At 38.5% G+C, this 15,363-nt stretch overlaps 1 protein-coding gene across 13 annotated transcripts in view; it reads left to right on the top strand.

The window, feature by feature from the left end:
* LOC129659034 (uncharacterized) overlaps positions 1-14,325 on the top strand; it is a 55,603-nt gene extending 41,278 nt beyond the window's left edge. For 9 of the 13 annotated variants that reach the window (XR_008717742.1, XR_008717739.1, XR_008717744.1 and 6 more), the window contains 2 exons: positions 1,174-1,307; positions 5,224-6,041. The gene's annotated coding sequence lies outside the window, so the exon portion shown is untranslated. The other 4 variants (XR_008717743.1, XR_008717745.1, XR_008717741.1 and 1 more) reach the window with 4 other exon arrangements.
* The last annotated feature ends 1,038 nt before the right edge of the window (positions 14,326-15,363 follow it).

Here is a 15,363-nt window from a genome sequence, read left to right as displayed (position 1 = left end):
AAGTCCTGCATTGAAATACTAATACACACACAAAAGAACATTTGTTCTTGAACACAGACGTAGTTATCCAGGTCTGGAAGATTAGAATGGTAAGTGCCTAAGGACTTGTCATGGGTTGTTGACTAGAAGTGAGCAGGCGAATGACGGATGAAGGTTTGGGTAGAAGGATAGTGAATGGGTGGTCATGGTTAGTCAGTGTACGGTTCCCGCTGTTGATAGGTACTTACGGGCTACACGTTGTTTCATTTCTTCGAAGTATCCCTCTGAAGAGGAGAAAAAGTGTTGCCTTTTAAATTTTTTTTTCTGTTTTTCCAAGAAGAGAAAGGTTTAGGATGCAAGAGGTAACATTTTTTTCCTTTTTTATTATCTTTTTTACAGTCTTTTATGTGCCAAGTCCTATGCTCAGGACTACCCAGGCATTACTCAGGCATTGTTGTATTTGATTCAGAGAATACTGTACCCTGAATACTCAGGCATTACTCAATACTCATTACTCATACTCATTACTCAGGCATTACTCAGGACTACTCAGGCATTACTCAGGCATTGTTGTATTTGATTCAGAGAATACTCATAGAGTGGTTACTCCAACTAGTCCCCTTTTAGAGTCAAGAAAAGTGGTGTTCAGAAAGGTTAATTAACTTGCCTGGTGTCACACAGCCAGTAAACGGCGAAAGTGAAAGTGAAGTCACTCAGTCGTGTCCGACTCTTCGAGACCCCATGGACTGCAGCCTTCCAGGCTCCTCCGTCCATGGGATTTTCCAGGCAAGAGTACTGGAGTGGGGTGCCATTGCCTTCTCCGTAAACAGCAAAGGTGCGATTTAAATGAAAGCTTAACTGGAAGCACAGGGAAGGCTAACTGTGTGCTCTCTGGAAGACTGTGTTAGAATAATAGGATATTAACCTGCAGACAATTGTGTTTAATGTCTACGCCCTTTTTGCTTCATTCAGTCTGATTGTATTGTTGAGAAAACTCCTATCCAGATCCATTAAATAAATTGCCCCAAATCACACAACTAGGTAAAGTTAGAAAGGGACCAGACTTAAGGATTTTTGACCCCAAGATCAGTGTCCTTTCCACAATCCCACACTCTACTGCCCTTTATTTTGTTGCTCTTGCGTTTTGAGTTACTAGCCTGGTTTTCTTTTTGTGTTACAATTTGTCTCCTGAAGGTCAAGTAACCTGGTTTGGTTACGGAAGTCCTCGTAGCTTCTGGGACTATATCAGAGTGGCTTGCCGGAAAGTTTCACAGAACTGTATCTGCAGCATTGAGAATATGGAACATGTCAGTTCCTCCAGAGCTAAGGTAAGACCTCAGTAGGAATGTGCAGGGTGTGTGTGTGCTCTCCGCCTGAGCATTTGACCCAAACAGAGAACTCAGGCTCCTTGCTGTATACAATATTTCTTTTCTTTGTTGAAATTAAGCACTTGCCCATATTTAACATCTTTCAGAAGTTCATTTTTTTTCCTAGTTATTTTAGAGTGCTCTTGAATCTTCTCTGTTGCCGTATAAGTAGCAAGAAGGCATGAAGCTAGTCACTGTGAGTTTCTCTTTTGAGAAGCACGGTGAAATATTTCCCGGTCTGTGGCGTTTCAGCAGCTCCTCGTGTCCTGCACTGGCAGTCCCCGTGTCAGACTGTGTTCACAGAATTCCAGATGTGATTTGCCTGGTGCACCGGGTTGCTATCGCATTACTGGTGCAGAAGCAGTGGTAGGTAAAATTGCTGCTGCCTTGGCACAAATTAAAACAGTGGCATCAAACCATTCTAGTAGTCATTGAGTTCTTCCTCGTCATGCACTCAGTCTTAAAAAAAAAAAAGCCACTTTCACTTAATGTCCATAATGGTAGACATTATTAATTTAATTAAATCTCAGCCTTTGGAAGCCTTTCTTCTTAGTATTTTGAGTGACACAGTGGGGAGCATGCATAAAGCATTTCCACAGCATACTGAAACACGGTGGTCCTCTCGAGGAAAAGTGCTCATGCAACCGTTTGAATTGTTAGCTGAACTAGATGCTTTTGTTGTGTAATAGTATTTTTACTTGAAAGAAAAACATTCAAACTATAGCTTTTTTGACTTAGGCTTTTGTAGATAGTCCTTAAATAAAGATGAATGAAGTAAGTCTGTTCCGACAAGAAGAACAGCTTGACAGTATTTGTTCCCAACGTTAAAATGAAAGCCTTCAGGTAAAAATGAGAATTTGGGAAAACTTAGAGTGTATTCACAAGCTTGATAGCTTCCTAGGACTTAAAAGACTTTTCTGATAACGTTAATGTTAACAAAAATGTATTTATCTTGTTTAATGGAATGTGTAATATTTTTAAGTTAGTGTGTTAGTCATGTCTGACTCTTTGCAACTCCATGGATTGGGGCCCACCAGGCTCCTCCGTCCATGGGATTTTCCAGGCAGGAATACTGGAGTGGGGTTGCCATTCCCTTCTCTAGGGATCTTCCCGACCTAGGGATCAAACCCGAGTCTCCTGTATTGCAGGCAAACTCTACTGTCTGAGCCAATAGGGGATACATTGAAGTCAATAAATGTCTTCATTTCTAAGTCAACTATGACTAGTTTTTTTGTAAAGATTTTTTTCTCATAGATGTTTAAATCTCTTTTGTTTCTTTTTTACTTTTGCAGATTTCATTTTTGTCACAATTGTTATCTTAGTGGTCTTTTGGCCTCCATTTTCTTGAACTATTAAATTTATTCATTTATTTACTTTCTAATTGTCTGATTGAATACAGGTTTTTAAAATGTGCAATTTGAATTCTCTTTTGCATCTTAACTGAGTTTGTATCTTGGCTTCTGTAGGTTAAGGTGAAAAGACTTGTTCAGTCGCTCAGTCATGTCCGGCTGTTTGCGACCCCATGGACTACAGCATGCCAAGCTTCCCTGTCCTTCACTCTCTCCCAGAGTTTGCTCAGACTCATGTCCATTGACCAATGATGCCATCCACCCATTTCATGCTTTGTTGCGCCCTTCTCCTCCTGCCCTCAGTTTCCCAGCATCAGGGTCTTTTTCAGTGAGCTGGCTCTTCACATCATATGGCCAAAAATTTGGAGCTTCAGCGTCAGCATCAGCCCTTCCAGTGAATATTTGGGCTTGATTTCCTTTTGGAGTGACTGGTTTGATCTCCTTGCTGTCCAAGGGACTCTCAGGAGACTTCTCTAGCATCGAGGTTCGAAAGCATCAATTCTTAAGCGCTCATCCTTTTTTATGGTTGAACTCTCACACCCATACATGACTGTTGAAAAAACCATGGCTTTAATTATACAGACCTTTGTCGACAAGGTGATGTGTCTGCTTTTTAAAACACTGCCTAGGTTTGTCGTAGCTTTTCTTTCGAGGAGCAAGTGCCTTGAGTTTCATGGCTGCAGTCACTGTCCACAGTGATTCAGGAGCCCAAGAAAATAAAGTCTGTCGCTGTTTCCATTTTTCCCCCATCTATTTTCCATGAAGTGATGGGACCAGATGCCACGAGATTAGTTTTTTGAAAATGTTGCGTTTTAAGCCAGCTTTTTTGCTCTCCGCTTTCACCTTCATCAAGAGACTCTTTAGTTCCTCTTCGCTTTCTGCCATTAGGGTGGTGTCATCTACATATCTGAAGTTATCGATATTTCCCCTGGCAGTCTTGATTCCAGCCTGTGATTCATCTAGCCTGGCATTTCACGTAATGTACTCTGCATATAAGTTAAACAAGCAGGGTACAGTATACAGCCTTGAAGTACTCCTTTCCCAATTTGGAACCAGCCTGTTGTTCCATGTCTGGTTTTAGCTGTTGCTTATTCCTGCATACAGGTTTCAGGAGGCAGGTCAGGTGGTCTGGTATTCCCATCTCTTTCAGAATTTTCCACAGTTGTTGTGATGCACACAATCAAAGGCTTTAGCATAGTCAATGAAGCAGATGTTTTTCTGGAATTCTCTTGCTTTTTCTGTGATTCCGTGAACGTTGGCAATTTGATCTCTGGTTCATCTGCCTTTTCTAAGTCCAGTGTGTACATCTGAAAGTTCTCGGTTCATGTAATGTTGTAGCCTAGCTTGAAGGATTTGAGCATTACCTTGCTAACATGTGAAATGAGCGCAACTGTATGGTAGCTTGAGCATTCTTTGGCATTGCCCTTCTTTGGGATTGGAATGAAAACTGACCTTTTCCAGTCCTGTAGCCACTGCTGACTTTTCCAAATTTGCTTCTGTATTGAGTACAGCACTTTCACAGCATCATCTTTTAGGGTTTGAAATATCTCACCTGGAATTCCATCACTTCCCCTAGCTTTGTAGCAATACTTCCTAAGGCCCACTTGACTTCACATTGCAAGATGTCTACTCTAGGTGAGTGATCACACCATCGTGGTTATCTGGGTCATGAACATCTTTCTTGTATAGTTCTTCTTCTGTGTATTCTTGCCACCTATAATATCTTCTGCTAGGTCCATCCCATTTCTGTCCTTTATTGTGCCCATCTTTGCATGAAATGTTCCCTTGTTATCTCTGATTTTCCTGAAGAGATCTCTAGTCTTTCCCATTCTGTTGTTTTCCTCTGTTTCTTTGCAGTGTTCACTGAGGAAGGCTTTCTTATCTCTCCTTGCTATTCTTTGGAATTCTGCATTGAGATGGATGTATCTTTCCCTTTCTCCTTTGCCTGTAGCTTCTCTTCTTTAAGGCCTCCTCAGACGACCATTTTGCTTTGTTGCATTTCTTTTTCTTGTGGATGGTTTTTGTTACCACCTCCTGTACAATGCTAGGAACCTCCATCCATAGTTCTTCAGGCACTGTCTATTAGATCTAATCCCTTGAATCTATGTGTCACTTCCTCTATATAATCATAAGGGATTATATTAATAGAAGTTACCCCAGTGATACACAAACTTTATTTTCTTATTTTCAAATTAAAAGCAGGAGAGATTAACATGACAAGTGTATTCTAAACCCCTTCAATATAGGGGAGAATGTATTTCTATAACTAGCATTTACCAAAATACAAAAGGTAATTGAGAAGGTAAGAAACACTGGAAATGTAGTGCTCTTGACCTGGGTGGACCAAAGAATCTGAAACTCCAGCTGACCAGCTCTCTTAAGAAGCCTTGGGAGTAGGCCCTACACAGCAAGATGCTGCCCAGCAGAGATGGGTTAATATTTATTCTGTAAAAAACTGGTATTGAGTATCAAAACACCACAGAACAATCACCTTCTAAATCCTGTTTTTATATCTTTGTTTTGCTCAGGCCTCAAAGTCCATCCCCAGGCAAGGATACTGGAGTGTGTTGCCATTTCCTTCTCCAGGAGATTTTCCCAACCCTGGGATCGAACTCAGGTCTGCCTTATTGCAGGCAGACTCTTTACCATCTGAGCCACCAGAGAAGCCTCCATTTATTCATACTTGTGGGGGAAGAAAGATCTACTACTTGTCTGGAAAAGTCTGCAGGCAAAGATTACACCTGTCTTTCTTCACTGTAGTGCAAAGAGCAAAGTACTTAATCTACTCAGTGCATCACATCTGCCAGGTGTCAGGATTGAAGGATTAAACAGATATCTCAGGTGGCAGGTTTACTGAGCCTTTGAACTGCAGTTCGGAGTGACTGCTAGCATGTATAACACTCTTATCCAGCCTTGATACTTGGGAAAACATACCAGAACCTGAGCACCAAACTTACATTTTAAACAGTGTGTAACTCAGTAGGCTTGGGACCAAAACTAAGATATTCATTTTTGACTTCTATTTAAGAAACCAGATTCATTCTGATTACACTTTTAGGGCTATGTGAACATCCTGGAAGACAGGATGCCCTGTGGCGCAATGATTGTTTCAGCCCAGAGACATTCTCTAAATTGATTGATTGAATCAGGATTGCGTGTATCTTCGTATCACTGTACAGCTGAGATTCACAATGTAGAAACTTGCTGCCACAAGAGATGTGAACTTAGTCACTGTAATCTGAGACCTGTAAAATGTAGACATTCCCTTTCTTTGCTTAGTCTGTGGCTAGTTGACCTCATTTTCCAGGGCCTGTTCATAACCTGTCAATGAAATGGAATATTTGAATTGAAGATTGTGACTGTAATCTTTACATCGCAGCCGTATTTGCAGCTCTTCTTTCTACAGTATACAAGGGATCTTCCCTCACAGTCCAGTGGTTACCACTCTGTTTCCACTGCAGACGGCATGGGTTTGATCCCTGGTCAAAGAACAAAGGTCCCGCAGGCCCACCAGTGCAGCCAAAAATAAAAAGTATAATATGCAGGAATTTGGGGACATAGGATTTCTGTACATCAGCTTATTTAGCTGTTAGGCTAGAATTAGCTTTCTGAGAAAAATAACTTCATATCAACAGGTACCTGTTTTGCTTGCTTCTGAACTTGTCCATCTTCCCTATCTGCTAAGGTGGGCCAGTTACTTGTAAGCATAATATTAATACATGACCTTTGACAGAAGGTCCACTGAAATTGGATCCTTAATTACTATTATTGTTTATCTTGCAGATCTTTCCATTGGATTTTCTTAGTATCCCAGCTGATTTCAAGTTCAAGATAGCCTTCTTCCCCTTTAGTTAGTCTCTGGCCTGGAAGTATGAACTCTCTACTGTCGTTGAGTTCTTCCGTCTTCCTGCATATCTTGTGTGAATTTTTTTTTCCTTTGTTTTTAAGAGTGTTCTTATTTTTAAAATTCTTATTTAAGGCTGTGTTAGGCTTTCCTAATTTGTGGTTGCTTACCCTATGTATTCTTTGCAGCCAAAGATGGAGAAGCTCTATACAGTCAGCAGAAACAAGACCGGGAGCTGACTGTGGCTCAGATCATGAACTCCTTATTGCTAAATTCAGACTGAAATTGAAGAAAGTGGAGAAAACCACTAGATCATTCACATATGACCTAAATCAAATCCCTTATGACTATACAGTGGAAGTGAGAAATAGATTTAAGGGACTAGATCTGATAGACAGAATGCCTGATGAACTATGGATGGAGGTTCGTGACATTGTACAGGAGACAGTAATAAAGACCATCCCCATGAAAAGAAATGCAAAAAAGCAAAATGGCTGTCTGGGGAGGCCTTACAAATAGCTGTGAAAAGAAGGGAAGTGAAAAGCAAACGATAAAAGGAAAGATAAATGCATTTGAATGCAGAGTTCCAAAGAATAGTAAGGAGAGATAAGAAAGCCTTCCTCAGTGATCAATGCAAAGAAATAGAGGAAAACAACATAATGGGAAAGACTAGAGATCTCTTCAAGAAAATCAGAGATACAAAGGGAACATTTTATGCAAAGATGGGCTCAATAAAGGACAGAAATGGTAGCGACCTGACAGAAGCAGAAGATACTAAGAAAAGGTGGCATGAATACACAGAAGAACTGTACAAAAAAGATCTTCACGCCCCAGATAATCACGATGGTGTGATCACTCACCTAGAGCCAGACATCCTGGAATGAGAAGTCAAGTGGGCCTTAGCAAGCATCACTATGAACAAAGCTAGTGGAGGTGATGGAATTCCAGTTGAGCTATTTCAAATCCTGAAAGATGATGCTGTGAAAGTGCTGCACTTAATATGCCAGAAAATGTGGAAAACTCAGCAGTGGCCACAGGCCTGGAAAAGGTCAGTTTTCATTCCAATCCCAAAGAAAGGCAATGCCCAAGAATGCTCAAACTACTGCACAATTGCACTAATCTCACACACTAGTAAAGTATTGCTTAAAATTCTCCAAGCCAGGCTTCAGCAACACGTGAAGCATGAACTTCCAGATGTTCAAGCTGGAAAAAAAGCTGAGCACTGAAGAATTGATGCTTTTTAACTATGCTGTTGGAGAAGACTCTTTAGAGTCCCTTGGACTGCAAGGAGATCCTACCAGTCCATCCTAAAGGAGATCAGTCCTGGGTGTTCATTGGAAGGACTGATGCTGAAGCTGAAACTCCAATCCTTTGGCCACCTCGTGCTAAGAGTTGACTCATTGGAAAAGACCCTGATGCTGGGAGGGATTGGGGGCAGGAGGAGAAGGGGACGACAGAGGATGAGAGGGCTGGATGGTATCACTGACTTGATGGGCATGAGTCTGAGTGAACTCCAGGAGTTGGTAATGGACAGGGAGGCCTGGTGTGCTGCGATTCATGGGGTTGCAAAGAGTCGGACACGACTGAGCGACTGAACTGAACTGAACTGAAACAAGTGAACAATGATGTGAACACTTTTTAAGTCTCTTGCTGGTATGTACAAGAATCTGCAGCTTTTAGTGCCTATTTAAAAAAATCTGTTTAAAAAAGTTTTCCAGGTGTTTCTGGATATTGCAATATGAGTTGATTTTTGTCTGTTAGCTTATAGTCAGCTTCTTCTCAAACTTATAAATTCTAATTTGTATGCCTTTTTTCTATGTGGACAATAATGTATTAATTATAACTATTTCATTTTTAACTTCGTGATGAATATCCTTTCAATTCTTGTTTCCCCAGTGTGTATGCCCAGCAATGGGATTGCTGGGTCATATGGCAGTTCTATTTCCAGTTTTTTAAGGAATCTCCACACTGTTCTCCATAGTGGCTGTACTAGTTTACATTCCCATCAACAGTGTAAGATGGTTCCCTTTTCTCTGCACCCTCTCCAGCATTTATTGTTTGTAGACTTTTGGATAGCAGCCATTCTGACTGGCATAAGAGGTACCTCATTGTAGTTTTGATTTGCATGAAATGTGTTTTTAAAAATCATTTGTGAACTACATTTGATAAATGTTGAAACCCATAAAGAAAACATATGTAGCACTAAAAGTTCAAAAGTCCATTTTCTTTAATTTTTTTTTAACAATTTTAAAAACATTTGGAAATTTTTAAATGCTAATTACTAGGTACTTTAATTTCTGCTTTAAAATACACATTATACCTTCATCTGTAGAAAAGGAATAATGGAAAACACAGGAGCATGAGAAATTGTGAATACTGGTTTTGCAGTCAGAGGTCTGGTTGGAATTCTGACTGCCAACTAGTGTAGTGTGACCTCAGGAATACAGGGGGACTGTTCTCTTAGTCCTGAATTTGGGAGGAATACACAAGACTTTATCTGTTCTCTTCAATAGGAGCTTCTCTTAAACATCCCTGGTTGCACTTTATGTTTCAGTTTAGTTATGATTTTATTAAGTAATATACTAATTAGAGTATAAAATACTTTGGGAAAATTTAATCAATTTTATTTATTGTTAGTTTGCAGCTGTTGTAACTTTGCCATTTGATGTGGTAAAAACACAAAAGCAGACACAACTTTGGATATATGAAAGCCAGAAAAGTAAGTTTAATTAATTTAAAATGTGTCTAAGATGTCATGAAAAATATTTTCTTTCTAGATAGTTAGGAATATCTAAGGTACGGAAGACAAGATTCCCCCTGCCCGTTGGTTGCCTTCCTCTCTACTTCACTGAAACTAATGAATGTATTGTTAGAATGGAGTACCCAGAAAAGGCTTTAAACCTAAACAAAAAATTTAAGAAATTTTAAAGACTATATTAGTATGCATATACATATTCTTCTTTTTTTTCTTTTCTATTTTTTAGCTTCCCTTTTGATGTGTTCCCCCCCCCACCCCCCGCCCATTATCCCATCTACTTCTTTATAACCTGTAATTTCTTCTAGAACAAAATTGTCCTGGGGACTTCCCCTTTAATGCAGAAGGTGCAGGTTTGATTCCTGGTTGGGGAGCTAAGATCCCACATGCTTCCTGGCCAAAACACCAAAACATAAAACAGAAGCAATACTGAACAACATCACTAAAGAATTTAACAATGGTCCATATTTATAAAAAAGTACTATTAGTTGCTTCTACTAGATTCATTTTGTTATTATAGAAAGTGTAGCAAGCTCACTGGAAATAGGGCTTTGTTGCTGAAACATAAAATTGTTAGGATTTGATCATTTGGATGGTCAGTAGAGGAGTGTTTATTGTTGTCTGTGCTTGAAATATTAATAACCACACAGTGTTTCCTTACAGTGTATGAAGTTGCTTTTCCCCTGTAGAAAGAGCTCTGGGACGTTGGATCTTTAGGCAGGGCTCTGCCATGGCTTCCCTCCAGTTGAGAAGTCGTCTTGTTCGTCATCTTTTACATTCATCTCACCCTACTATTAAAATAGAGACCGGTTTGGAACTTGAGCTCTGTAAGATTAGAAGTACCCAGCTACTTAGCCTCCTTTCTTTACTAGTTGTTTCCAAAATTGAAAACATTTAAACAAGGAGCATAAGTTGTCAACTTGTAGTATAAAGCTTTTGTCAATGACTGTTTTTAGAGAGGTAAATTTCAGTCATAAGTACTTTGTTCTTGGTTTTAAAATGTATCCTTTCTGTTTGGTTGCTTTAATTACTGTAGTTATACTTACACTATTTATATAGATAGTTTAGCTTCTTAAATGACAAGGCCTCATTTATCTTCATCGAGAATCTGATATTATATAGAAGACATTTTCAGATACTGAGCCCCTCTTCATTAAGTTGCAGATTCTACAGAGCTGTTACTGAATGATCCCTTTCCCTAATGTCCCCTTTTCCCTAGGCACACGTACTGAAATGCACTTTAACCCTAATGACTCAGAGTAGTCCTCACTGTACACACCGATTACTGTGGTTTCATAGCGCAGCTCTCAGAAGCCAGTGAGACCCTTAGGAGTGTCTGCCTAGCACGCACTGGTCTGGGAAGACTGAAATCCTCAGCTGTCACAGTGGTAGGATGCCCACCTTTTAGCAGATTTTTTTTCACCTTTAGCGTCTGTAGTCTGGGGGCTAAGCCAGCTGCTTAGACTCATTGTATACAACGAAGGTGAGTGAACTTTGTGTATGTACAGCACATTCATGATGTTTATGTTTGAATCTGAGTAACAAAACATGTATAAATCTGTTGCTTTACTGTGTTCCAGACACTTGAGCAGTTGCAAATAAGTGAGATGTTACTGTTAGTTACAGGAAAACTCTTCCCTTCAGAGGAGACAGGATGGATTTATTTCAAGACTAGCACATCTATTCAGAAAGATTCCAGTAAGGTGGAGCCTCCCTAGGGAGAATGAGCTATTTTCCTTAAAGCTTCTCTTTGGGGAAAAAAGTTTTTTTAATGTATGCACTAAAAGTACAACGAAAAATGGTTATCATGGCTTCACTTGGGGAACCCCATGAAAATTCCTGTACATCTCTAAAATTTTTCCATTATGAAAGATTTTTAAGATACAGAACAAAGTATAAAGGACACACACCACCAAGCTTAAACATCAGTTCAGGAGAGGCTTTCTGTATGTTCCTCCTTGATTGCATGTGGTCCTATGTACCTTAAAAGTGCCTTCAACATTTCTTTTTTAATGAATCCAACTATTAAAAATAAGATTTAAAATAGTTCTTTATATAAACAGATCTGTTCTTATTATAATGAAACAATATATCCCAAAGCCCATAAACACTTTTTTGTGTATTTATCTATATTAGAAATCAGGTGGTAATTTATAATTGCATCGTTTCTTTAACATTTAGTTTCTATGCCTTTGCAAATGTCAACCTGGACTATAATGAAGAACATTGTTGCTAAGAATGGATTTTCTGGATTATTTACAGGTAAAAATATTTCCTTTACCAAACTGTTGACTAAAATGTTTACTTTTCCTTTTAAATTAATTGCCTTTCAGCAGCAAATTTTTGAAAATATTCCTCATTTACTATTTCCTCCTAAATATCTTTGCTGTAAGTTTAAAAATTTTAAATACCAGTTGCTTTTGAAGTAATTTGGAATCAAAGTGAGGAGTGAACAGTTCGGCTTGTTCTTTGACACCAGTTATGGGACAGTGTTTTATATGTTACTTCACTTAATTTGATAACTGTCAGAATGAAACCAAATAAATTACATTGTAAAATTTGGTCTGAATTTTTCTCTTCCCTTTTTAGGACTGATTCCTCTTTTAATTAAAATTGCTCCTGCTTGCGCTGTTATGATCAGTACATATGAATTTGGGACGTCTTTTTTCCAGAAACAAAATGCTCAAAGACAGCGATACTAGAGATGCTGTTTCAACCTGAAATAACAGCCATGACCAAATAATAAGAGGAGACTCTTAGGCAAGAGCTTTTTTCACTTTTTTTTGCTATTATCTTACAGTGGTTTTCTATCATTCTTGTCTATAATTTAAATGAATAGAATGATTAAATGCAAAGTAGAGATTTACTAACTTCACATTTTTATCCTAATTTTTGAGAATTTGAAAAAGATACTCCAGAAATCATAACCATTGAGCATTCTTGTAAAGAAGAGAAAAATTATTCTACCCTGAAAGCAATAATCTCAGAGTTTGGTACAGATTTCTGTGTAACTTCATCCTGTTGGGAGCGTCAGAGTCGTCAAACATTTTTGCAGTTGTGTGCTGAATGATGTACAGAGTCTAAGAGAATTCCCAAGTCTTTTATACACGTTTAAATCATGGACATAGATACTTAAGTGTTTCAACAAAGTAGATAATGGAAAGCAGTCTTTAAATATTATTATTCACATCATTTACCACATATTGCCTATCAGTTATTTTCTTTAATTCATATGTATTTGGGTGTTCCCCCCTCCCCCTGCCCTGTTACTATTTTAAGGCCTCATGTGTATTAAGATTTCTCTGATCCGAGGTATGGCTCTCTTACGTTCATGAACCAAAAATATAACTTGTGTGATATTGATGCTGCTATTTTTGATGTCTAAGGACCCCGTATTATCTACTGTTTCTGTGAGAGAAGCGTTCACTGGCCGTATTCAATGTTCACTTCAAACTTGGGTGTGCAGTGGAAAAGCACGTTGCGTTCAGGCAGTGAGAAGGCCGTTTCAGCATAAGAAAGGCCTCTGGTTTCAACTGTCTTGCCATCAGGTATTACCGTTTGTGAAGTTCTCTAGGTCACGTCTGTTCTCTTGTTCTAACGTCACTGAGACAGAGTATGTTCAAGATGTCCCTTGACTTTACACATCTCACACGAGTGTGCTAGACCAAGAACTACCCAGCCAGTTTCCTTGAAGAAGAGCTTTTGGTCACTGGAGGCTAATGCCTAAGAAGTTTAGTTTATGAATGTAAGACTGAAAAAGAATATGATTTCAAGACAAACAATATTTTTAAATATTTTTGTTTTTCTCAGGATCTGTATACTCTAAGAAAAAGCACTTTATTGCAGTCTATCTGTATTTTATGAAAATGTGAAACATTTTTTCCCCAAAATGGAGTAATATATATTTAAGTGACAAATCTCTAGTGTTGGTAGGAATTAATGTATTTTCTAATATAGTAGAAAACTAATGTTTCACCTGAAATAAACTATATAGGGTTTGTATTTAAGCTTTTTGTGTTTATTTTATCCTGTGTTGATTTACCTTAAGTTTGCAACATATATATCCATAAAAATATAAATATATTTTCATTGCAATATTTTGTGCTTTCTTAAAGCTACCACTGTGCTTCTAGCTAAATACTTTCCTATGAAATTATGTTAATGCTATACTATCAACATATATATAAAACACACATGGAAGTTTATCTTGAACACTGAATTTAACAGTATTCAATTTAAATTTACCTTTGTTCTGCTGTGCTTCTTTTGGGTAACTGGTAGGAAAAGGCAGAAAAAATTTAGGTTTTCAACAACAGTCTCAAAAAACAGCTATGTATTTCAAGTTAATGTCACTTAATAAACAAACAGAAGGGAAACTTTCATCCTCTCCTTGCCCCACTATTGACTGCATTGTGGAAAATTCTTATAACTGCTGCTGCTGCTAAGTCGCTTCAGTCGTGTCCGACTCTCTGTGACCCCATGATGGCAGCCCATCAGGCTCCCCCATCCCTGGGATTCTCCAGGCAAGAACACTGGAGTGGGTTGCCATTGCCTTCTCCAATGCATGAAAGTGAAAAGTGAAAGTGAAGTCGCTCAGTTGTGTCGGACTCTTAGTGACCCCATGGACTGCAGCCCACCAGCTCCTCTGTCCATGGGATTTTCCAAGCAAGAGTACTGGAGTGGGGTGCTGTTGCCTTCTCCGATTTTATAACTAAAAGAACTTAAATAAACCTAATTCCCTGTAGTTCTTGTAACATACATTACATGTAAAGTATCTGAAAGAAAAGAAGTCTGAATTTAGGCTTTGTCTATACTTAAGTGGTAAAAAAGCATTACTAGTAGGAACCAAAAATGGTTTGGCTACAAATTGTATTCTTGGTAATGTTTCTAAATGCATTCTGTTAATGTTAAAATTTCTAACATACACATTTAATTTCTTATGTGTGTAAGTTTTTTAAGAAACATGTCTTATTCAAGTATTACATGCTTGCTGCCTTTCATATAATTCCATATTACTTTTCAAAAATAAAGTTATTTTGAGGAAAACTAATCAATTTACTATGTTTATTTAGCCACATTTGACTCCTTTAATTCTAGCCTTTTTTTTTTCCCCCTGGGGCACAAATTCCAGGGATATGGGAAAGTTTAGTGTATTACTTTTTAATTTTTGTTCAAAATGAACTTTTAAAAGTAAATTACTATTATTATGTTTTAATCCATCACTCAACACTTACTGTGGTAGGCGGTATAAAAAGCACTGGAGGTAAGATATTGCAGCTACTCTCACTGGTCTTAAGGTTTCAGCTGTGATTGTTAGAAATAAACAAAAGAAGTAATGGAAAAGCTGAAGAATTCTCCCTGTCCTGGGGTGCAGAGGCTGGTTGGGAAATGTTCATAGGACAGGCAGTCCAAGGCAACATACCTGGAGGCTGGGAGTCTTCAGTCAGGCAGTGGTACTTAGCACCAGCGGCTTGAGCAGAGTGTACATGCCCCCTGGTAGATCAGATGGGAAAGGAGTCCAGGGGGCCTGGTATGCCAATGAGCAACACGAAGGCAAGAGAAAACCCAGGAAGTATTTTGGGCCCAGTTCTGAAAAGTTAGTTAGAGTTGTGTTTTGTTTTTCTCTCAAGACCTTTTTTTTTTTAACTGAAAGAAAATAGGATAGCATAGGTTAGCCTAGAATAAAACAGAAAACACCAGAATGTGTCACGTATTGAGACCAAGTGTTGTACAGTGAAGCTGGTTTTAGAAAAATGACTGGCAGGATGAAAAATGGGACTTATGATCAGGTGACCTATTTAAAAACAAAAGTTTTGGTTTATACTAAAGTATATTATCTTCCCCTTCCTTTCAGTGGAGGAAAAAGCTAAAGCAAAATAGAAGTTGCTTTGCTTACTAAAGAGCAAAGTGGACCAGGTAAAAGAAATTAAGAGCCCTGATGTTCAAAGCAGTCATGTGACGTTTCCAGAGTAATCCAGTGTATGAGCTTATCAAAACCAGAAACTGTAACCAACAGTGGGAAATTTAACAAAGAATTTACGTAAGTTGTAAATTTGAGAAACATTTTTA

This window comes from Bubalus kerabau, chromosome 8, assembly GCF_029407905.1.
Source record: "Bubalus kerabau isolate K-KA32 ecotype Philippines breed swamp buffalo chromosome 8, PCC_UOA_SB_1v2, whole genome shotgun sequence".
In the NCBI taxonomy this organism is placed as follows: domain Eukaryota; kingdom Metazoa; phylum Chordata; class Mammalia; order Artiodactyla; family Bovidae; genus Bubalus; species Bubalus kerabau.
The sequence above is the reverse complement of the archived record's forward strand: the minus strand, read 5'-3'. Positions and strand labels throughout refer to the sequence as shown.